We start from the raw sequence: 25,143 nt of genomic DNA on the forward strand, positions 1-25,143 counted from the left end.
GTTTTATGAGAGTGGCCACTGGCTATCCCCAAAGCCTGCCTGCAGCGAGCATTTTATTCCACAGGTAACCACAGGCTCCCCTAATTCTTCTGGACATTCCGAGTCATCAGCCCCTGCCAGACCAGATAACCAATTCCAGGTAACCCCCATTTCCTTGAGGTTCTATTGATTTTCCACAACTTCCAATGCCCATATTTATATTAGAATTTTTAGTTGCTAGCTATAGAAGATCATTTTGGCTGATGAATCAGAAAGTAAGTTTAGAAAAGAGGATATTAGGCAGCTCGTAGAATTCTTTTGAGGCTGGAGAAACCAGAAAAGGTGTCTCAAGCCTTATCATGTCATGGAACTGAGGCAAAGCTGTTGGCTGCTGCTGCTACCAGTTCAGGGATGTCTCTTCTGTGCCAGGGACTCAACCTCACAATTAACCACTTTTGAAAGCAAATAGCTTGGCTGTCTTTGTCACCAGCAAGCCCAATTCCACGTGCAGCCGCTTTCTTCCACTTGCTCACTTCTGAATCAAAGTCTCACGTGAGTCCATCAGATTGTGTTCTAGCTGCAATGAGGCTGGAAATTTAACCTTGGGGAGGTCAGGCTCCTACATCTGGAGAATTTCTAGATTGAACATTAGGGTTACAAAGTCCTGAAATAAATGCCTACCACTGCAGGCCTGAGGTCTACAGCAGTTGCAGAGCCAGCTCCCTTCGGTGTTCGGGTGGGCCACTCTGGGGAAGTCAAATCAACGGAAAGATGAATCCCAGCCCAATTGCACGGGATCCCTACAGGCAGCTAGACCACTCGCCGAAAGCTCCTAGGTATCCGGTGCGGGTGCTCCCCAGCTGGGAGGCTGCCTGAGATCACCCCTGCTCTTTCCTCTCCAGGTCCACCTCTTCTTCCGCTCCTAAGGGAAATTATCAGGCTATGTCATATGACTTACCTGGCAGATATCTTGAGCTGCTTCCAAAATGGAACCTACCCTTGAAGGTTGAAAATCAGTCTCCTTGTGTGTCAGACTATGCCGACTGCTCACAAAGATGACTTCCCTAGTGCTTAGAAAAATATTCTTACTGGTGTGACCATGATATATTGAGGTTCTATATGTTTCACTCGCAGAGAGAGGTCACACTCAACAAGCAAAGAGAACCAAAAGTAAATGGAAAGCCTTGAATTCCATCTCAGTCTTGAATTTCTTGGCAACTGTGAAGACCAACCAAAGACTTAGTTCAGATGAGCGCCTGTTAAATCCTGTCTCCTCTATCCATTCCTCCCAACTAGTCAACTCTTCCAGCTCTCTTTTGTCCCAAGCCCCATAAAAGAATGCCTTCAACCTTGGTTATTTCTGATGACGCTCTTTGCTCCGGGTGGTGTGAGCAATTCCTCTTGGGTACCCAGTGGTTCTTAGACTTTAGCATGCCTCAGAATCATCTGAGGGCTGGATACAATACAGCTTGCTGGGCCCACCCTCAGAACTTCTGATGCAGGTCTGAGGTAAGGCATGCTAATCTGCAATTCTAAGAAGTTTCTAGGTACCGCTGCTCTTGATCTGCAGACAATGCTTTAGGAACCATTGTTCTAGACTTTCTACCCAAGGACACCGGCTGGGCATCACAGTCCCTTTTGGGGAACCTTGAGGCTTGACAATGATTAACTTCCCGGCGTAGGGAGGACAAGCAGGGACATCAGCAACGTGAACTTTAATTGACTTTTCTTCCCAGGCCACTGTTTAGGGACAGGAAGCAGAAAGTTCCAGGAGAAAAGCAGCCCATGGATGTCATTTATTTTCAATCAGAGTAAGTAGAAGACCATCTCTGAATCAACTAGGATCCATTTCAGTGGGCTATAAAAGAAAAACCCCAATGAACAGTGACTTAAAGAAGACAGAAGTTAATTTTTCTCACATTGAAGAAGTCCAGAGGTAGGCACTCCAGAATTGGTATGGTGGCCGTATGGTCCCTCTAAGGACTCAGGCTTCTCCGTTTCTGCTCCTCCATCCTTAGCACGTGACTTCCTTTCTCAGGGTCACCGCGTGGTCCCAGAATGGCTCCCAGAGGTGTGAATGTCACCAGACTCAGGGGAAAGTGAGAGAAGGCAAAAGCTCCCCCCTAGTCTTTTAATTTTCTTTTTAGAAGAAGCCTCAGATCTGCTTACATCTCATTGGCCAACGGTTAATCACAAGGCTACACTTCAAGGCAGGTGATGTTATGCACCCCTAGTAAAAATAGAAGGGAGGATGGATACTGGCGGGCAAACGGTAGTTTGTGCCATAGTCTCAAAACCCCACATCTTTCAGGGTTTAGCTGACGGTCACTAAGCTCATCCACACTTGTGAAAACCCAGAGGCTAACTGATCCTACTGATGTCCCACTCTACAACTGGAAACAGACTGGGGGATGCAGTCTCCAACCTGGACCAAAGAATAACTCGAGATGGTCCCCAGTCAGAATTGAGGGAGCTGCTTATGTCCACCCACAGGGACCTACTCTGGTGTGAGGTGTGAGGTGTGAGGGCATGTTTGCCTCAGTTCCGGTTTCCTACATCTTTCTTGCACTCTCATGACTGCATTTCCTGAGTGGATTCTGCTCCCTCGCAGCTGCTACATTATTTAATGTCTTTTTAATTTGGGGGATCATCAGAGTGGTGATGTAGTTCACTTTTTTTTTTTTTTGGTCTTTTAATTTTTGTCAGTTGTCCTCAAGTGAACCCAACTTAGGTGCTTCTAAGCCTCCCAACTATCTTAGGCTGCCCCCTGCTGGATGCCTGTCACAGCCATTCTTCTGATCTGATCTTAGAGATGGCCTTTTTTCCCTGTCGTGGATGCAAGATTAAGGATTCCACGTGTGAAACTCAGCCACCAAGAGCTCTTCTAACTTTTAAGATGTGGTATTGTATATGTTCATATGGAGATAGTTTTTCTTGAAATTGTCATTTCCTCTGTTTCTGTAAAGGACAGGCTTGGGGTGTAAATCCTTTTAGAAGGAGGATGGTGGCAATAGGGTTTGTACCTTTCATTTATTGATTCACCAAATGCTTGTTGCGCATCTGACTCTTCATTTAATGATTATTTCTTGAGTACCTACTATGTGCCAGAAACTGTTCTGTCCCTGGTGAGCACCGGTGATAAGGGCCCTGCTCTCAGGAGCTTACATCCCAAGTACAGAAGAAAAGAAATGCGCTGGTTTCAGATAGAGGAAAATGTTATGAAGAAAATAAAGCAGTTAGGACCCAGCCGAATCCAGTACGACCTCATGTTAGCCTATTACATCTTCAAAACCCCTTTTTCCAAATAAGGTCACATTGATAGGTACCTAGAGTTAGGACTTCAGTGTGTCTTTTTGCGGGTAGGGGCACAATTCAATGCACAACAAAGGGAAAGAAAGTCTGAAGCTTCGCTGGCTGAGCTGGCGCACTGCTTTTGACTTAGATAATTTGGAAGAGATGTGGGTCAATGATGGATATGTGGGGCAAGAGAGGGTGACAGCCTGCTCTCACCCACAGTCACCTCCTGGCACCACCCATGTGTTTTGGTAAAAAAGCAAACACACCGCACCCTGGTCCTGGTATGGTCCTTTTTTGAGCATTTCTCACAGAAATTAACTGGCTCCTAAGAGTCCATTGCCTGCTAGATCATAGGCTGCACAGCAGAATCTAAATCCTTAGAGGGCCTCCGTCTTAGCCAGTGAAGCCGGATGAAATTCATTCAAGCAGGCTGAACACTGACCTCCTCTCACTCTGCAAACAACCCCAACTTTCAAAGAAACTGAGTGCCCATTTCAAAGCAGAAACAAAAGCAAACCCAAACCATCTTCCGATAGCCGTCTACACTCGTGAGTGCCGGAAGACTTGTATAAAACCATCATTTACATCTGTTCCAATTCACATAGACTCTCATGGGGTCTGGGAGTGAAGCCCCAGCTTTAGCTGGCTTCTCCCCAGCCAGCTCAACGGGAAGCATCTTTGTTCTGGCGCGCTCAGGGCTTTCTCCCAGGCCACCCCGCTCAGTCACTCTCCTCTCTCTTTGCCTTCCAGATAGCCCCTACCTCAGTCAATTATATTTTCACTGCCTTTCCTCTCTCACCCCAGGTCCCTCCTCTCTGCCCTTGATCTAGACTTGGGCATGGCTTGGCAGTCAGTGCTTTCCTTGAGTTGATATTCTTTTGGAGCTCACATCTTTCGAATTTCCCTGATGCTTGGGAATTGTCTGTGGTTTTCTCCTCAACCCCCTTTTCTTTAGACACTCCTTCCATTAGCAGAAGCATCTATTCCTATGCATTAAACATGATCTCAGTTGGTAATCCTGACTCTTCATCTCCAGGGACACTGGCACAGGCAGGGGCCGGTGCAGTAAGTACCATGAAGAGAGCTGAGTGAACTTGGCTCCAGCCCCACAGACAGTTAGTTCCAAGACACTGTACCTATTTGAGAGCAGATTGTGGCCAATTTATCTGATGTGAACAAAGGCAGATCTAGGTTTTATGGGGCCTGAAACATATAATTTTGGCGGAGGTCCTCTTTAATAAAAAATGAAAAATTTAATATTCAAAATTAGGTGTAAAAATGGATTTTTTTAGGATGAAAAAAGTTGATAACTATCAAATATTACAAAATCCAGAAAAATAACATAACATTTGTATTATGATAGTTTTAACCTACTTTTTGGCGGTACATTTTTTGATTCTATCTTTATTGGGTAACAATTTTTATATCATTTTCTAGACAGATAATGGAAATGGAACTCAGTCCCATGGTCAAAATATGTGTTTTATTATTGATAGTTTGGACTCAGCACCAATGAGAACAGAATCCTCCACTTAAAATTTTACATGTTTGTTGACTGGAAGATTTTCTTCACAGCTTACTGCCTGTTTCCATACACGCCAAACTTTGTTTCTCCACCATTACTCACAGCGCTGGACACTGTAGGACATTTCATGTTATGATATGATCTCTGGCCCTCTGCCTTTGTATGTCATGCTGAGTAGAACATAGGGTAGTGATAATCTAACTATATACTGAAGCAATAGTACACTACTTAATCATAACCCAAACTAAATGTATCTCCAACAGAACTTCCTCTTAGCTGGATCTCCAGAATGCTCATGGTCTGTTCAACAGTGCCCCGCATGTGAGACGGTGTTCAGTTTTCAGTCTCTTGTAGCATATCGTGTCTTGACTGTTAGAGCTGTCTGCTCTAGCTGGGGCAGAGGTTTGGCAAGTAAACTTTTCCATGAGAATTTGCTCTTAAGCTTGAGTATGAATGAGGGGGGGAAAAAAAAAACAAGAGAGAAAAGAAAAAACATTAGAAGCAGAGAAATTACAGTGAAGACATTTTTCACTTTCTTCTGAAAAGCTTTCCAAGAGCCCAGATCTGATTAAATGCCTCTTAGATGTTGTCTCATAAAATTCTGTACTGAAGGCACACTGAGTTTTAAACATTTATACAAGAAATATTCATGGTACCTCTGTTAGGTTTTACGTTCTTTAGGTACCTGGCAGTAAAACTATGAGTTAAGGATAAGAATTTTTTTTTTTCTTACAGGGAATACATTCTAATCAAGAAAGCAGAAAATACATAGGCAAACACATATGTCCCTAAACTGTTCCTGACTTACGCAGATTAGGACAGAAACCAGCGGCCGGCTGGGAGGAGTGGTGTCTCTTAAGGGGCACCCCTCACCCCAGGCTCCACAGGGCAGGCAGCAGTGCTTGAAGGCACCACAGTGGCCTCCCCACAGGAGAGCCCAGGGCTCATCCAGACCTCCCAGGGGTTTGAGACCTAAAAGTCGCCTGGTGGTGGCAGGATGGGCAGCTGGCGCGAAAGGGGGTTTGTCACTTTGCAGTCCTTACTAACCCTGGTTATTAGGGGCAGGTCCTAGCACCTTTAGGAACCACGAGCCTCTCTCACCAAAATCCAGGGCTCGTCCCAGCCTGCCCCAGGGTTCTAGAGCTGAGTCCAGGCCACAAAAAGGGCTAGGTGGAAAGAACCGGCAGCTGGCTCAGGGGAGGGGCTCAGCTGGGAGTCTTTTCTCCCTCCAGGATGGGTTGGGTCAGGCCCAGTGTTGGTAGAAACCATGGAGAGTTCTCTCATGAGAGTCCAGTCTGCATCCCTGCCTCTTGAAGGAAGGAGAGGGCACTGCCAGGTGTGAGAACCAGGCCCTGGAAACAGTGGGGATGGTGGTGGAAAGGCCTTGCTGGAAAAGGAACCCATCCTTTTTCAGTCCTTATTTGCCCCCAGGAAGGAACTTTGCCGGAAAGCAGTCCTTTCGCTGGAGTGAAAGGGATGCAGGGGAAGGGATGAGTTGAAGATGGAATGGGTTTTATCTTTACGCACATTTAAGGGAATGCTGCCGTATTTGGCCCACTCAAGCAATCGAAATGTCAGACCCAGCCCTGGCCCCAGAACGTCTGCAACCATTGCTTTGACTGGAACCCCAGGACTGGCCAGAGCCGTATCCCTGAATGGAACCACACACTGAGGTTTGAGGAGAGGTCTAACTGGTCTGTGGACCTGCATGACGTCCAGGCTGCACCAAGCCTCCCAGTGACCCAAGGCCTGAGGCTGGGCCCTGGCCTGCAGGGCAGACAACAGGGAAGCACACAGAGGGCAGAAGACAGGCCTCATGGGCTCTGCAGACGACCTGCTGAGTGGTCCTGCCTCGTCATTCATTTGCATCACCAGCGGAGAAAAACTGAAAACAGGTCCTGACACAACCAGTCACTTAACCTGAAGCAGGTGAGGCAGCAGCAGATATAAAAAGCCCGGGAACCAAGAGCCAATTCTTCCCTCCAACCAAAATGTCTAGGGGCAAAGTCTCCCATCTTGACTTGTCTTGGCAAAAAATCGGTGCATGGGTCTGCACTGCCCTCTGTCGGTCACTTGGTTATCAACACCGGGAGCCCGGCCCTAACCTGGAGATCGCAGGAGCTCTCCCTAGAATGGAGTGTTCTGCTAACCGGGCTTGTTTCCATACGGTGACTCATAAATGAGATAATGAGGGATAAGAGCAAGTTAAGATATTTAATATAATTAACATCGGGTGGAAAAACTTATATCTTAAATCGCCTGTGGAAAGAATGTGGCCTAGAGAAGATTTTGCCGTGGGTTTAATCCTCCGCATTTCCTGTTGATGAAGAACGCGCTTACACTGTTTTCCTGATCATACAGAAAATTTATTTCTGAAGGTCACATAAATGTAAGAAACATATGTTTGGTGTCATTTAGGAAGTGAATATGTGTCTAAGAATATTCACGCTTAATTGTAAACATGAGTGTTTGCATTTATCTGTTCATTCCTTCCTCACTTTTTCAATGAGATGTTTGCCATGTCGTCTCTCCCATGCTTTGGGGGACACGAAGGTGAAAGAGATAAGGATGCTGGTCTCAAGGAGCTTGTTGTTTGTAGGGAAGTTGATAAATACGCTGAAAGAAGGCAAACAGAGAGATGTGCCCAGATGCTGTTGGTGGCCGCCCAGGGCTCCCTCGCCAGTCCAGTTGCTGCAGGTGTGGGCTGCTAACAGCATACACCTGCCCCTTCTCCAGACGCTTGCTGAGGGATGCCTGAGAGGTAACACTACCCCCTCTCCACACTTCCCACCCGGGGTTGCCTGTGGCTGGAGACTGACCGATGTGGCCCCCGCCCCCTGCCCTCCGGGTGGGACCGCCTCTCTGGTGCCCTGTACACTCCAGAGCCCCCTGCGGGGTCGGGAGGAGGCTGATTCTGCTGAAACGACATTTTTGCCTACTCCTTCCCCTGCCCCTCCCTGCTTTCCTCGCGCCTCTACAGTTTCTCCCAAGGGCAGCCCCTCCGTAAGTTCCTTGCTCAAGAATCTCCATTTCAGGCTCTACTTCTTGGGAATCCAGACAAAAACGTGCTATCCAAGAAGCCCAGGAAAGATGATGTCTAGTTTCAGGATCAGGGAAAGCATGCCTTGAAGGTTAGTTTAGATTTGAGCACATTAGAAAATATTCATTCATCCTACAGACACCTATTGACAAGTGCCTTCTATGATCCTGGCATTCTTCCAGGCCTCAGGGACACAGCGGCAAATATGACAGTCTTGTTTTCACGGGCACTTGCATTCTGGTGGAGAAGGAAAGAAAGAAGAAAACAAATAATGGACGATTAGATGAATTCAGATAAGTGCTATAGTGAAAATAAAGCATGGTAACTGGTTAATGTCACCAGTTCTCTTTCCTACCATTCTACAAACACTCACCCATGGGAACAGGTAGTTCAGTCCAACCTCTCTCCCAATTGTTATAATTCTTTACATCCAATGGTTCAAATTTCAGTCAGTGTCAATTCCCACTGAGTTCCGGTTGTGGATGGTTATTTTAAAACAGAGCATTGACCCCAGACATGTTTCAGACACTTCCAAAGCCTGAATTTGGGATCTTGGAACGTTCTTCAGACTTTCCACAGTTCAAGCATTGAAGAGTTTCATTTAGTCTGGATTCAGAGCAGAGTCCCTCTAGAGAACTGGGGATGCTGTAAACTGGTAGAATGCAAGTCCCTGCCATTGCTGGCATTGAGTACTTACGGCTGCCTGACAGATGGTTCTGGGGACAAGGAGAAGTTGGCTTTCCTGGGAGTTCAGGCTTGACTTGTCCTGCACAGCTATAAGTCCCGTTCTCCATGCCAGTATCCCAGAACCACACTGTCCTTTAATCCAATGTGCCTTCCCAAGGTAACCCCTCTTCTTTCTGGTCTGTGATGTCTCCCAGGCAGAGAGTGTTTTATTCATCTTCCTGTGCCCCAAGGGCACAAACAAATCGTGTTGCATGAGAATTAACCAGTGACATTTGTGTTAATGAGTGAATTCCATGGTCCCCAGTGACCAGGCCATAGTCCTCTCTCCATTCGACAAGCCTGATGCCGTTTCCAGCCACTGTGCCTTTGCTCAGCCTGCTGTCCTGCTCAGTGGCTGCCTGGGTAATTGAAAGAAACCCCTGGGCTTTTGGGGTAGCCAAGCCTGCACTGGAATCCCAAAGTGTGTGACTTAGGGCAAATGGCTTCTGCATAGAAACTTTGTACACAGTGTCCACTCTTGCCTGTATATAGTAGGCACTCTATGTATGTCATTCTCCAGTTCTCCCATCTTCCCGGCCTGCTTTTGAAATGTCCTCTATTTTCAGAACCAAACGGCATCTACCTTTCAAATCTCACCTCCTCCGCAAAGGTTCCCATGATCACTGTGATTCAGACTGACCTTAGAACCAGTTATTGTTCTCCAGTTTGTATGGGATAGGACCTTCCTAACGCAGCAGCAAACGATCCTATGAAGTTCTACCTTCCTTTTACATAACACTTTGGATTGTCGTTAGGGCTTTGCTGAATATTCCGATCCTTCTCTTTCTTGGGATGGCATTCTCCCAAGGTCCTTGAAGTCAGGCATAGGCATGTGACACGCACTGGCCAACGAACTGTGGCAGAAGTGAGCTGGACCACTTTGCCATTGAAGCATTAAAGAGCCCTTTAAGCTTTGTCACGTTCTTGTTGCCTCTGCTGGAGCCAAGAACAGTATGGATCTGCGGATTACATTGGAAATAAACTTTGGCCGTTTTGAAGTCACAGGGGTTAACCCAGGGTTGTTCATTTCTGCCACGGAATGTAGCTCATTATGACTGAAGCACCCATTTTAGTCTCCTAAAATGAAATTCATAGTATACGTGTGTGTGTTTGTGTCTATATGTATATACCTATATACATATACCTATATATAATATGCATATATATTTAATGTAAAAAAGTGATATGATGGTCTAACTGCAATATGGAGAAAGAAACGGGCATTAAATTGTAATGATATCTATTCAGTAGCTGACAACGCTAGCAGACCTAGAGAGGGAGATGCTTGTCCCTATACATCTTAGCACTAGGAATACAGCAGCTGCAAATGCAGACTCTTAGAGCTATGCCAGTGACTCAAACATAACTGGCAGTGCTGTTGTCACTGACGTGATTATCTAAAAATAGGAACAAATCTCAGTAAAGTTTTTCATGAAAATTTAACCCTCCCTTGATTAACAAAGCAGTTGGCTTCCTGGGAAAATGCAATGTATTTTGAAACTACGCTCCAAATACTTTGTGTTTAAGTATAACCAGGAGTTGTGTTCCTGGTCCAGGTTTAAATGTAACCTACAATTGGCCCAGGTTTTAATTAAAAACCTACATGTTTTTTGCCTACATAACAGAAGGCAAAAGGTCTGTTAGGATGTTGGAAAGTCGTGCAGAATGTGGGACAATTCTTTATAGTGTGCACCTGCCCTGTGTATTGCAGGATATGTACTGTCCCTGGCTCCTGCCCAGTAAGTACCAGTTGCACCCCAACTCCAATTGCTGTGATAATCAAACCCCCTTCCCCCCCACCGCCTAAAATTTCCAAAGTGGCCCACAGAGGCTGGTTTTAGCCTCCTTAAGAAGCACCGAAGTGTTTCTGAAGAAGGATGCTTCTTCATACTTCTTCAGAACCCCTAACACCACCCAACACTGACTTGGTTAAAAGTAGCTTTCTTTTAAAAATCTGTTGAGCTGATTTTTTGAAGTTGATTCTGTTAAGCTGATTTGTTCTTATTAGCGCATGTTGGATGGTTGCTCCTATGGCCTGACTCTCCAGGATTCTATCTCTGATGTTGGCACTAGGACCTGTGATTTAGAGCAGCACAGTGGCGCCCAAAGGGCTGGATATGCAGATACCCTCCAGGCCAGCACCTTCAAATGCCATGGATGTTTTCTGAGCATCCCTAACTTTTCCTCATTTGGTTGTTAGAGCTCATCACACAAGTTCTTTCCCATGATGATCTCTGGGGTTTCCACCCCATCTCAGCCTTCCCATTAGTCCCAGTTTCAGACGGCCAGACTTGGTTCCAGAGATGGTGGTCTTTGGGCTGGGCTGGCTCAGCTGAGACTAGCTGTCCGTGGGGAACAGAAGCACATTGCAGGCAGCTCATGTTCTTAGCTACTTGTGGAAAGAATGGCGCTCCCAGATCCTTGTGGCCCTCTGTGCTCTCTTTCTCCCCCAGCCCATCATTCACCATACCTGGCCGAGCTCAAGCTTCACACTGGAGGGATTTCCTTTATACCTTGTTTTCCACGGCTACACTTGAAAGCAAGATTCAGGAGGATTTCCCCCTACCAGGTACTGCTGTGCTTCAGCAGCTCATTTCCTGTTGGCCTTGTTTTGAGAAACGGGATGCTCTTGGGGATAAATATTCCCTGACCCCCATTTGCTAGTTTGGGGATTCTCTAAAATGTTGACTGAAAACCTGATTCTTGGAAAATCTGTGTTCTGCTCTCCAACTTCACACATCATGCTGTATTGTGGCCTTTACATCAGCATCCCAACCTTACAGTTCCTGTCTCTCAGCAACAGGCTCTTGCTCTATCCTAGGCGTCAGCTAGGTGGTGACTTTCTTGACCTCTGCTTCTGAAGGTTAGACTTGTTCTAGTACAAGTTCTACCCTCCACTGAAGTATAACTGAAGTATAGTTGATGTACAATGTTATATGTTATAGGTATACAATACAGTGATTCACAAATTTTAAAAGTTTTGCTCCATAAGATATTGACTATATTTTCTGTGTTGTACAATATATCCTTGTAACTTATTTTATACATGATAGTTTGTACCTCTTAATCCCCTACCCCTCCCCTTTCCCCCTGGTAACCACTAATTTGTTCTGTATCTGTTTCTTTTTTGGTTATATTCACTAGTCTGCTGTATTTTTTAGATGCCACATATAAGTGATATCATACAGTATTTGTCTTTCTCTGTCTGATTTATTTCACCGAGCATAATACCCTCCAAGTCCGTCCATCCGCGTTGTTGCAAATGACAAAATTTTATTTTTTTATAGCTGAGTAGTATTCCATTGTGTGTGTGTGTGTCTGTGTGTGTGTGTGCACGCGCGTGTATCACATCTTCTTTATCCATTCATCTGTTGTTGGACTCTTAGGTTGCTTCCATATCTTGGCAATTGTAAATAATGCTACTATGGGTGCATGTATCTTTTCATGTATTAGTTTTATTTTTGTCATTCTAATGTGTGTAGTGATATCCACTTTAGTTTTAATCTGCATTACCCTAATGAACTATTCTGACGAACAGCTTTTCCTGTATTTATTTGCCACTCATATCTTTCCTTTGGTTAAATGTCTGTTTATATCCTTTTTTCTAGAAATTGGGTTGTTTGTTTTCTTACTATTGATTTGTGAGAGTTTTAAAATATATATATTCTTTATACAAGTCCTTCATCAGATAAGTGATTCACAAATATTTTTCCCAGTCTGTAGCTTGTCCTTATTTTCTTAATAGTATCATTTTTTAAAATTTAAAATTTTTCTATTGGGGTATAGTTGTTTTACAATGTTGTGTTAGTTTCTCCTGTACAACGAAGTGGATTTACCTGTGCTATACAGCAGGTTCTTATTAGTTATCTGTTTTATACATATTAGTGTGTATGTGTCAATCCCAATCTCCCAGTTCATCCCAACCACACCCCTGCTTTCCCCCTTTGGTGTCCATACGTTTGTTCTCTACATCTGTGTCTCTACTTCTGCCTTGCAAACCAGTTCATCTGTACCATTTTTCTAGATAGCACATATATGCATTAATATATGATATTTGTTTTTCTCTTTCTGACTTACTTCACTCTGTATGACAGTCTCTGTATCCATCCACATCTCTATAAATGACCCAATTTCATTCCTTTTTATGGCTGAGTAATATTCCATTGTATACATGTACCACATCTTCTTAATCCATTCCTCTGTTGATAGACATTTAGGTTGTTTCCATGTCCTGGCTATTGTAAATAGTGCTGCAGTGAACCTTGGGGTGCATGTGTCTTTTTGAATTATGGTTTTCTCTGGGTATATGCCCAGTAGTGGGATTGCTGGGTCATCTGGTAATTCTAGTTTTAGTTTTTTAAGGAACCTCCATGCCATTCTCCATAGTGGCTGTATCAATTTACATTCCCACCAACAGTGCAAGAGGGTCCCCTTTTCTCCACACCCTCTCCAGCATTTATTGTTTGTAGATTTTCTGACGATGCCCATTCTAACAGGTGTGAGGTGATACCTCATTGTAGTTTTGATTTGCATTTCTCTAATAATTAGTGGTGTTGAGCAGCTTTTCATGTTCTTCTTGGCCATCTGTATGTCTTCTCTGGAGAAATGTCTATTTAGGTTTTTTGCTCATTTTTTGATTGGGTTGTTTGTTTCTTTAATATTGAGCTGCTTGAGCTGTTTATATATTTTGGAAATTAATCCTTTGTCCGTTGATTCATTTGCAAATATTTTCTCCCATTCTGGGGGTTGTCTTTTTGTCTTGTTTATAGTTTCCTTTGCTGTGCAAAAGCTTTTAAGTTTCATTAGGTCCCATTTGTTTATTTTTGTTTTTATTTCCATTTCTCTAGGAGGTGGATCAAAAAAGATCTTGCTGTGATTTATGTCAAAGAGTGTTCTTCCTATGTTTTCCTCTAAGAGTTTTATAGTGTCCAGTCTTACATTTAGGTCTCAAATCCATTTTGAGTTTATTTTTGTGTATGGTGTAAGAGAGTGTTCTAATTTTATTCTTTTACATGTAGCTGTCCAGTTTTCCCAGCACCACTTATTGAAGAGACTGTCTTTTCTCCATTGTATATCCTTGCCTCCTTTGTCATAGATAAGTCAACCATAGGTGTGTGGGTTTATGTCTGGGCTTTCTATCCAGTTCCATTGATCTATATTTCTGTTTTTGTGCCAGTACCAAATTGTCTTGATTACTGTAGTTTTGTAGTTTTGTATAGTCTGAAGTCAAGGAGTCTGATTCCTCCAGCTCTGTTCTTTTTTCTCAAGATTGCTTTTGCTCTTCAGGTTCTTTTGTGTCTCCATACAAATTTTAAGATTTTTTATTCTAGTTCTGTAAAAAAATGCCACTGGTAATTTGGTAGGGATTGCATTGAATCTGTAGATTGCTTTGGGTCTTAATAATATCTTTAAAAGAACAATCACTTAAATTTTTATAAAGTCCAGTTTATCAATTTTTAAATTTATTTCACTAATTTTGTTTTCAGAGGCATTTTTATGCAGTAAGAAGTAGGCAGATTTTGAAGAATTTTGAGCAGGGGAGCAATATCTTGAAAGAGACATGAAAACAGAAATTGGTCTGATTGTAGACAATGATATAAATTGAAGTAGAAATAAATCTACAGTAAGGAAAATCAACTATTACATTAAATTAGGTATAAAATAAATAACAATTTAGGTAAGTGTGGGAACAACAAGAATTATAGTTTATTAAAATTTTGCCTCTCTCTGCTTAACTAGAATGTACTAACGATTACATAGGGTTACTTACAGCAAGGGTTGGATTACTCCAGAGGGAAATCAGGAGTCCTCAGACAGGCAACATGAGAAGGCCCAACTTCCTTCATACCATCTGACCTATTCCTCAAATTTCTTCTTTTTGGCATCATGATTTCTTGTTCAGTCAGGAAATATAAATTTTCTAAGATGTAATTTAGCCATAATGCTTATAAGAGTTAGCTATTACTATATCACAGATCACCCCAAAGGAGTTTTAAAACAATCACCATTTATTCAGCCCATGATTCTGAAGACTGCTGATTTGGGCTGGGATCAGCTGGGTGGTTTTCTGTTTTTTACTGGGCCCTCCCAGGTATCTGTGAATGGCTTTGCTCATCTTGGCTGGTCCCTCCCATGTGTCACCATGTCTTGCTGGGATGGTTGTCTCTACTCTGTGTGTTCTTGCAAGCTCCACCAGGCTGCCTGGAGTTGTTTGCTTTGTAGCTGGTAGGGTTCTAAGAGATTGAGCTGAAGCACACAAAGCCTCGTGAGGCCCAGGCTCAGAATTGGCAAGTGTCTTCCACGGTGTTTTGTGGGGGATAAAACAAATCAAAGCCAGCCCAGACTCAAGGAATAAATATAGGGAGGGGAATAATTGTGACAATTTTTGCAAACAATCTATTTCAGTGTCTATCTGATGACCTAATATAAGGTCATTTTTGTGACATTCCTTGGGATGAAAAGCATCTTAGAGATCCTTTTTCTGGGAATTGATGGTGAAAGGATTATTTCTAAGATAAACTTTTATTATGCTCATTATTGCAGGACCTGGGGCCCTTAAAAATGAACCAGAGGGCTTCCCTGGTGGCACAGTGGTTGAGAGTCTGCCTGCTGATGCAGGGGACATGGGTTCGTGCCCCGGTCCGGGAAGGCTGGGCCCATGAGCCATGGCCGCTGAGCCTGCGCGTCCGGAGCCTGTGTTCCACAATGGGAGAGGCCACAACAGTGAGAGGCCCGCGTACCGCAAAAAAAAAAAAAAAAAAAGAACCAGAGTTACGATGTAAAGTGGAAATCCCAACTCTTGTTATTTGCCTCCCACAAGGATAAGAAACAGCCACATTATTAAGTGCTGTACTTTGCTACAAATATCAACTAACAACAATTGACCCTCTCTGGGATTTTCCATTTAGTTATTTGCTGGAAGCTGTGCCCATAATTTTCAACAATACTGTTATCTATGAGATTATCTTTCTTTTAGCTGTGCTGGGTTTTCAGTTGCATTAATACAGCTTAATATCTCTTCCTGTTGCTTCTCTAATTAAAAGCTTGTTGGATATCCAAACAAGAAATACTATATCCAAGCACCAGTAATAAAGACTGCTAATAATCAGGAAGAAAACATCAGAAAGGGACAACATCAACCAGACATGAGATCTTCTGATCAGGCAAAGAAAAGGGACCAGGGGTCCGGGGAGGATTATAAGGCAATGATGTGGCTCTGACAAGCCAGCCTCCCAGAAGTTGACAGAAGACTGCAGATGGAAGACCGCCAATGGGCAGCCTGAATGTAGTTCAGGAACCCTGTTCCAAGCTGGGTGTATGAATCCTGGGTCCCAGAAGAACATCTCATGTCTGCCTTTCCAATCACTACCGCTCTCCTCTCCTGATTCCCTAACTCCCCCATTCCTTCCCTCTGGCTGCCTTTGACGGTCCTCAAAGCAGGTATCAGTTCCACTTCCACTGCAGTAGTTATAAGAATCAGCCACTAGATAGCACCAGCTGTTCAGACTAAAGTGCTTTATTGAGCCAGCTCTGTAGGTCCTTCCTCCCAGAGCGAAGACAGGGTCTGAAGATAGCTTCCCCTCTCTGCCACTGTCATTCTCCCACTTTTCTCTCCATCTTCTCACCCCATCCCAACCCCATTTAAAAATTGGGCTTTTTTCCAGAAGCAGTTTTTGTGTGATTTTGAAGGCAGAGGAGACAAGTGTGTGTGTGTGTGTGTGTGTGGCATGGGGTGGTAGGGAGGGAGAGGGCATTTGTGAGTTCTACCCAATTTTGGATGGCCCCTCTAAGGGCACAGATTTAACTCTGGGTAAGAAAGAAGGTACTGCAACTGCTCACTGCTCTCATGCTTGAGCCCTCACCTCTCTTGAGCATCCCCAGCGAGCTTTTCCACAGGCGCCTCTATCGTTTCAAAAACCGAACTCATTATTTCCTTCCTTTTATCCTCTCCCACCCAATCCTCTCTTTCCAGTTCCCTCCTGATATATTACACTCTCATAACCCTATCGTTGCAGGAACTTCAGAGTCATACTGTTTCCTTACGGAGCTCTCACCCTCCTGTGCAACCTGCTACCAGTCAGTGGTGCTTCACTTCACGTCTACTTCCTCGGTCCTCCCATTCCTCTGCATCTGCACTGAGCGATGCTGCTGTTTGTCTGATCACCTCTGTGTTTGAATATAGCAGTGGTGTTGACACTGGGGATTCAACGGTAACATCTAACCTGAAATCTTAAAGATGAGTTGAAGTTGGCCAGGCAAGTGGGGGTAAAAGCATTCACAAGAGAACAGTGGTTCCCAGCTGGAAGCTAGGGGTGATTTTGCCCCATAGGAAACTTTTGGTAATGTCTGTAGACATTTTTGGTGGTTACATCCTGGAAGGAGGAGGAAGTGGTACTGGCATCTAGTGGGTAGAGGCTAGGGATGTTGCTAAACATCCTACAGTGAAGAGGACAGTCCCCATAACAAAGAATCACCCATCGGACCCCCCCACCACACACACACAAAATGTCAATAGTGCTGAGGTTGAGAAACCCTGTGACAGAGGAAGCAGCAGAGGGGTGAGAGAACATGGCTTTTCGGAGGCACTTGAAGGGTTTTATTATGGTGAGAAGGAGTGGTGGGGAGATGTAGCCAGAGGCCCGAGTTTGCAAAGTTGCACTCAGGAGTTTAGACTCTCCTCAAGGCCAGTGGAGAGTTCTTGAAGCCATTGGCGCCACTGCAGACTTTATTCTCAGGGTCACTGAAAGCCGCTGATGGGAGCTTTGGACCCTCGGAAATATTTAGTGAATGAATAGGCACAATTTCAGTCACTGGTTCGAACCAGGCCTTGTCCAGGTCTCATGTAGAAAAAATATTGGTATGCTATGATCCTTCCGAAATAAACTAGAAGTAATCATATTCATTCATTTTGTTAAATAAATAAACAGATAGGGCTTCCCTGGTGGCGCAGTGGTTGAGAGTCCGCCTGCCGATGCAGGGGACATGGGTTCATGCCCCCGTCCGGGAAGATCCCACATGCTGCGGAGCAGCTGGGCCCGTGAACCATGGCCGCTGAGCCTGCGCTCCGCAATGGGAGAGGCCACAACAGTGAGAGGCCCGGGTACCGCAAACAAACAAACAAACAAACAACCCCCCCCCACAAAAAAACAGATAAACTAAACTTACATACCAAAGCACTGCTCTAAGCTTTTCATAAAGATGTTTACCTTTCATCTACCCAGCAACCCCTATGTAGTAAGAATCTTTTTGTTTTTGTTTTATATCCTTGTATTTTTCAGATGAGGACACAGAAATTGAAAGAGTCATCCCCCAAATATCAGACAGCAGGGACATAATAAGGTATGTATATGTCAAATTTTAGGAGATACTGACAAACACTTTTCCAAAGTGGCTGGCTGTACAACATAACAGTCCCACCAGCAGTATATGGAGTTTAAAATTGCTCACCAGCACTTAGTATGTCGATCTTTAAAAGTTTAGTTATTCTCATGGGTAGGTAACAGTATATTTCATTATAGTTTTAATATTCATTCCTCTGTTAAATAATGACATTAAGCATATTTTTATGTGTTTAGTTGTATAGTTGGATATTATATTTTTTCAAATGCCTGCTCAAATCTCCTGTCTATTTTTCTATTGAGTTGACAGTCGTTCTGTTTTTATTTGGAGGTGTTTTCAAAATATTTTCTGGATACAAATCTCTTGAGAGTTATATGTAGTTGATCATATCTTCTCCCACTATATGACTTCCAATTTTACTCTCTTAATGTAATCTTTTGATGAATAAACCTCAATGTCAATGTAGGCCAACTTACCAATCTTCTTCTCTGTGTACATTCTCTTAGTTACTCTTGGGGTTCTATTAAAGAAATCTTAGTCTATCTCATTTTCGTGAATGTGTTCCCTATGTTATCTTTTTGATGTTCCTTTAAAAATCATTTACATTTAAGTTTCTGATTCATCTCAAGTTTATGCTTGTGTATAATATGAAGTCAAAGCCAATGTTCACTGCTTTTCCATATGGCTATTCAGTTGACCAAGCACCATTTACTGACAAGGCCATCCTTCCTTTCCCCAGTGTTCCACAGTGTCAGTGTATTAGTTTCCTGTGGCTACTATAATACATTTCCACAAACTTGGTGACTTAAGACGACGAGAGAAATTTATTCTCTCACAGTTCTGGAAGCCAGAAATACAAAATCAGTATCACTGGGCTGAAATCAAGGTGTTGGCAGGGCTGTACTCCCTCCAGAAGTTCTAAGAGAGAATCTGTTCTTTGCCTCTTCCAGCTTCTGGTGGCTGCCAGCATGCCTGTTTATAGCCACATCACTCCAATCTCTGCCTCCATCTTGAAATCACCTTCTCCTGGGTGTGTGTAATCTCCCTTTGCCTCTTTCTTATAAGGACACTCGTGATGGCATTTAGGGCCTGCCGGGATAATCCAGGATAGTCATCTCAGTGTTTTTAATCACCTCTGCAAAAAGCTTTATCATATAAGGTAACATTCACAGGTTCTAAGGATTATGACTTGCTATCTTTCTGGAGCCATTTTTATCAGCCTACCACAATCACCAGCTATCGTAAATCAGGCGTTCATGTATGTGTCTGTCTGGGCTTTCAGTTTCATTCCATTGATCTATTTGTCTCTCTGTGCGCCATTATTACATTGTTGTGATTTTATTATATATCTTGATATCTAGTAGTGTAAGTCTTTCAATAATGTTCTCCCTGCCCCCCCAACCCCAGGATTGTCTTGGCTTATTTTCCCCTTTTACATTTTTTTTATAAATTCTAGAATCAGTTTGTCAGTTTCCTTAAAAACATAGGCTAGGATTTTGACTGAAATTCCTTTGCATCTGTAGGTCCATTTGGGGGTAACTGACACCTTCAACAATATTAAGTCTTCCAAAGCATAAACATGGTAATATTAAGCCATTTCTTTAAAAATATATTTTTCAGTAAAATGTTACAGTTTTCTGTGAAGAGATGACATCTTACATTTATTTCTGGTGTTTAACTTTTTGATACTTTTGAAAATGACATAATATTTAAAAATGTTATTTTCTAATTTTTGTTACTTACCTAAAGAAATACGGTTAATTTTTTTTTTTTTTTTTTTTTTTACGGTATGCGGACCTCTCACCTCTGCGGCCTCTCCCACTGAGGAGCACAGGCTCCGGACGCGCAGGCTCAGCGGCCACGGCCCACGGGCCCAGCCGCCCCGCAGCACACGGGATCCTCCCGCACCAGGGCACGAACCCGCGTCCCCTGCATCGGCAGGCGGACTCCCAACCACTGCGCCACCAGGGAAGCCCCATACAGTTAATTTTTACATAAACAAACTTGTTACCTTACTTATCAAGCATTATAAATTATCTGTAAATTTTAAATATTCTACATGCTATCATGTCATCTGCAAATGCTGACTTATTAAAATGGAACATAAATTAGTATTTTAACCACTCTCTGTTAATGCAAAGACCCTAGAATTGTTATCATGTATTTTAGTTTTACATACCTATTAATCCCTTTAAACAATTATTATTTTTATACAATCAATATTTATTTTTAGATTCACCCTCATATTGAACTTTCTTTTGCTCTTTATTCTTTTCTGCATTTCCATGATTACTCTAGGATTATTTCCCTTATGTCTTTGATATTTCATTTATTGTAGATCTACTGTTAACAAATTCTCCCAGTTTTTCATTTTCTGAAATGTCTTTTTAAATTTTTTGATGGATATTTTTTTCTGGGAAGGAATTCAAGTTTAGCAGTTGTTTTCTTTAAGTACTTAGAAGATGCTATTACATTGTCTTCTAGATTCCATTATTTTCATTGAGAAGTATGCTGTAATTCTTATTTTGATTCTTTCAAGGAAATGCCTCCTTTCCCTCTAGTTACTTTCAATACATTTTGTGTGTGTGTGTGTGTGTGTGTGTGTGTGTGTGTGTATTAGCAGTTTTACTGTGATAAATGTAGGTGTGTTTTTTCTTTATATTTTCCTATTTGGGGTTCATAGTGTTTCTCAAACTTGTGGCTTGATGTCTTTCATCAGTTTTAGAGAATTTCTGTCTAGTATCACTTCAAATATTGCTTCAGTCCCACTGATTCTCTATATTCTCTCCTGGAGTACAATTATACATATTAGACATTTTTGTTGTGTCTTTTATGTCTCTTACTCTATCCTCCTCCTTTTTTGTCCTTTACTTTTGATATTTTCTTCTGATCTATTCCCAGCTAACTAATTTTCTCTCTCTCTCAGTGGATTGATAGATATACAGAGCTCTCTCTATATTGATATGTATATACATTATATATATATATGTAATATATATATATGTTGCTGTTAACACATCTTTTGAGTTTTTAATTTTGGTTTTGAAATTAAGATTCTATTTTTTTCTATTGTACTGTTTACAGTTCTCTAATCAAACCTACCAACTTGTTGCCTAATTTCTTGAACAGCAGCAATCACTTATTTTAAAGACAGTGTCTTATAAAACCAATATTGAGTCATCAATATTGACTAAACATTGTGGCTCTGTGTCTGCTATCTGGTTTTGTTTTGTTTTTGTTTTTGTTTTGCGGTATGCGGGCCTCTCACTGTTGTGGCCTCTCCCGTCACGGAGCACAGGCTCCGGACGCGCAGGCTCAGCGGCCATGGCTCATGGGCCCAGCTGCTCCGTGGCACGTGGGATCCTCCTGGACTGGGGCACGAACCCATGTCCCCTGCATCGGCAGGCGGACTCTCAACCACTGCGCCACCAGGGAAGCCCTATCTGTTTTTTTCTCATGATTTAAACCATTTCGTTTTATTTCCTGATGTAGCAACAAATTTTGACTAAATCCCTACATTGAATATAAAAACATTTTAGAGATGCTCTGGATGGTGTTATCTATGCCTAGAGAAGGTTTATTTTGCCCCTGATAGGCAGTTAGGGTAGGCTACAATAATTTTAACACAATCAGATAATGAGTTAATTTGAAGCTGGGCTTCAGTCTTTGTTAGGGATGGTGTATTTCTGGTTCATCTCTATTCCTACAATATAGGTTCTTTAGGGCTCTCAACCAAAATCCTAGGTTGTTTACTAGGGCCCCCCTCCACTTATTTTCCCCAAGTCTTATAAAAGTGTAGGAGGTCCTTGCTCAGCCTCTCTGTCTGTTAGCCACCACTTGTGAATCATCAAATTCCTTGATCAGAAAAGCAGTATGAAATTAATGCCAAGCTCACCTCATTGTAAACTCATTCTCTCTAGGACTTGTTTCCTCAAGTTCTCACTGTTTTGTAGCTCTCCAATAACTTCCAAATACATATTTTAAAAACATATTTCCAAGTATTTCTAGTTGATTTTAGTGGGAAAGTTGATTTGAAACCAGCTACTCTGTAATTATTAGAAGCATAAATCTTTGATTACTAATATTTGAAGTATATATAATTTTCCTGGATGAGTTTTTACAGGAGATTTCTGTGGAAGAATAGTAAGGGCTCTGTATCAAGGTGAATTTTTTCTTATGATCCAGGATTTGGTGTATAAATTCATTTCACTTTTATCTTTTTCCCTATGAACTGAATAGATATCTGTAGGGTTTTTCTCTTTACCCACTGCTACAAAGAAAATGTGTGTGGTTTCTGTGTTTATATTTCCTGTTCTTTTTAGTTTACAAAGACTTCTGGGGAGATGAAGGGAAAAATTCTAACTTTATAATGCTATCTTCAAATCAGAAGTCTGGGAGCTTCCCTGGTGGCACAGTGGTTGAGAATCTGCCTGCCAATGCAGGGGACATGGGTTCGAGCCCTGGTCTGGGAAGATCCCACATGCTGTGGAGCAACTAAGCCCTTGTGCCACAACTACTGAGCCTGCTCGTCTGGAGCCTGTGCTCTGCAACAAGAGAGGCTGTGGTAGTGAGGGGCCCATGCACCGCGATGAAGAGTGGCCCCCATTCGCTGCAACTAGGGAAAGCCCTCACACAGAAACGAAGACCCAACACAACCAAAAAAAAAAATCAGAAGTCTGATCTCATTTTAATTTTAAATGAATCCCTCTGGCTTTTGTCTGGAACATTATTTCAAATAGCAAAAGATTGGAATAAACCTAAGTGTACATGAATACAGAATGGTTAAATAAATTATGATAAATTCATATAATAAAACATCATAGCCATTAAAAATAATGAGGTAACTTTCTATGTAATGACATGTAACTATTCCAAGAGGTATTGAGTGAGAATATCAAAGCGTGGAAGAGTGTGTATGATATTACTGCTATAGTTTGTGTGAAAAAAAATGTATACTTTTTTTTTTATATAAATGCATAAACAGTCTGGAATATATACAAAAACTAGTAAAAGTTACTACTTTCTCCAAAAGTTACTGCTGGGGAATGGGACAAGGTCACTGAGGGACAGGTTCAAGGTGGTCATTAAGTTTTCAATGCATATCCTTCTCTTTGTTTTGGATGTTATACTGTGGGCATGTGTTACCTGTTCAAAAATGTAAGTGAAACATTTTTTAAAATAGAACATGCATTTTCATATTCTCTAGTGAAATAATTTTCATTTGTGGGCATTACTGAACTGCCTATTTCCTTTTATTATTTGCCTGTTATCATACATATTTTACATAATTATAATCAGAGAATTTTTTATTTTTTTAAGATAACTTTTTCATATTTTTATAGTCTTCAAAATTATTTTAAACTTTTGCATAATATTTTGTTTAGCTCATGTACCATAATTTACTTATCCTTTCTCCAATGTTGGTTATTTACATGTTTCCTTATTATGTGTAACATAGTGATGAGTGTCTTTGTGAATGTATATTCATTTGGTCTCTATGATTAGCTCTAATACTTTATGGTTATTTGGTAAGGCCGAATGAAAATAAAATAAGCACTTCATTGAGTAGAAAAAAAGGTCAGAAATGATTATAGATGATCCTCCAGATACCCAGGATAAGCACAGTGATTCTCATTCATTTTAACCCTTGTCTATAAGGGTAAAACAAACAGAGTTGTTGCTCTTTAAATATACATACAGTGAAAATTGAACTCATAGGAAATAATGCACTTAAAGAATCATTAATTATTACCTAATTACTTGCACCACTGTGGCATGGACAGAAAAGTGCTCTGCTATGATGAAGTTGTCAATTACAGTTGATAATTAAGGGGCCAGGTGCATGTTTAACTTAACAAGATAAATATCTGCCCAGATGTTGTTTGTCTGCTGCTTCATTACCAGGTAGGTTAGAAGATTTTCATAAACTAGAGAGACTATTAAATTCATAACCTTGCTGCATCAAGAAATTTTTAACAAATCTGTTACTATAGCCAATATTCATTTAAATAGGCTGTTCATCAGACTTCCTGGAGAGCTGAAGAAGTAAGTATGTGCATATAATACCATATTTGCAGATTCTCAGTGAAACGGCTATTTGAATATAAAGTAGGGCTAAAATATGACAGTCTTGGAAACTAGAGACGATGCCTCCCCATGCCAGAAACATGAAGGAATTTTATGCAAGATTTTATATGGCAGATTGAAAGAAGACTACAAAGAATCAGTCCATGTTAGACCATTCCAAGAAACCAAAGATCCTTGGAGGTAAGAGATGAAAGTTCTGGCAGAGTTACAGTATGATATCCTAAATTGGAGGGGAGAGGCTGGGAAGAAAGGACTGCCTGCAGAAAACATGGAAGTCAGGTCATGTCACTCCTTGTGTTAGTTTGCTTGGGCTATCATAACAAAATACCACAGACTGGGTGGCCCAAACAACAGAAATTTATTTTCTCAGAGTTCTGGAGGCTAAAAGTCCAAGATTAAGGTACTGGCAGGGCTGATTTCTCTTGAGAACTCTCATTGGCTTGCAGATAGCTGCCTCTGCCTGTGTGTTCACCTGGCCTTTTCTCTGTATATGTGCATCTCAGGTGTCTCTTCCTCTTCTTATCAGGACACTAGTCATACTGGACTAGGACCCCACCCTTATGATCTCATTTAATATTACTTACCTCTTTAAAGGACCCTATCTCCAAATACAGTCACATTTAGTGCTGCAACATATGAATTTTGGGGAAACATAATTCAGTCTATAACACTCCTCTCTTTAAAATTCTCCAAAAGCCTTAAAATGGCCTGAAAGGGCCAGTGTAATCTGGTTCAACGCTGCCTCTCCAACATTTTCTTGTAACACTCTTCACCTTTGTGTATTGCACTCCAGCCACGCTGATCTTCTTACTGTATCTCTGACACCAAGCATACTCCCGTGTCAGGGCATTTGCAACGGCTATTCTCTGTCCGTGGGATGCTTTTCCTTAGAGAGCCTCACTGCTGCAAGGTCCCTGTTTAAAGAGCTCCTTGCCAAAGAAGTCTTTTCTGACCATCACATAGAAAATAGAACTCACTGTCACTTTCTTTTCCTTCTTACACAGCTTTATTATCTTTTTTTCATAACACTTAAGTCTTGTGGTATATATTTGTTTGCTTATTACTAATGTGTTCCTAGTAGATTTAGGCAGTGACTTATATGAGCTAAGGGGTTTCTTCTGTTTCTGTTACTGTTACAGCAGCTAGAAAT

At 42.0% G+C, this 25,143-nt stretch overlaps 1 long non-coding RNA gene across 1 annotated transcript; it reads left to right on the plus strand.

The window, feature by feature from the left end:
- Positions 1 to 63: 63 nt before the first annotated feature.
- On the plus strand, positions 64 to 16,826 carry LOC141279473 (uncharacterized). The gene is made up of 3 exons (XR_012333735.1): positions 64 to 139; positions 1,716 to 1,790; positions 16,583 to 16,826. It is a non-coding gene; the product is annotated as an uncharacterized lncRNA (long non-coding RNA).
- Positions 16,827 to 25,143: the final 8,317 nt, after the last annotated feature.

This window comes from Tursiops truncatus, chromosome 9 (assembly GCF_011762595.2).
Source record: "Tursiops truncatus isolate mTurTru1 chromosome 9, mTurTru1.mat.Y, whole genome shotgun sequence".
Taxonomy (NCBI): Eukaryota; Metazoa; Chordata; class Mammalia; order Artiodactyla; family Delphinidae; genus Tursiops; species Tursiops truncatus.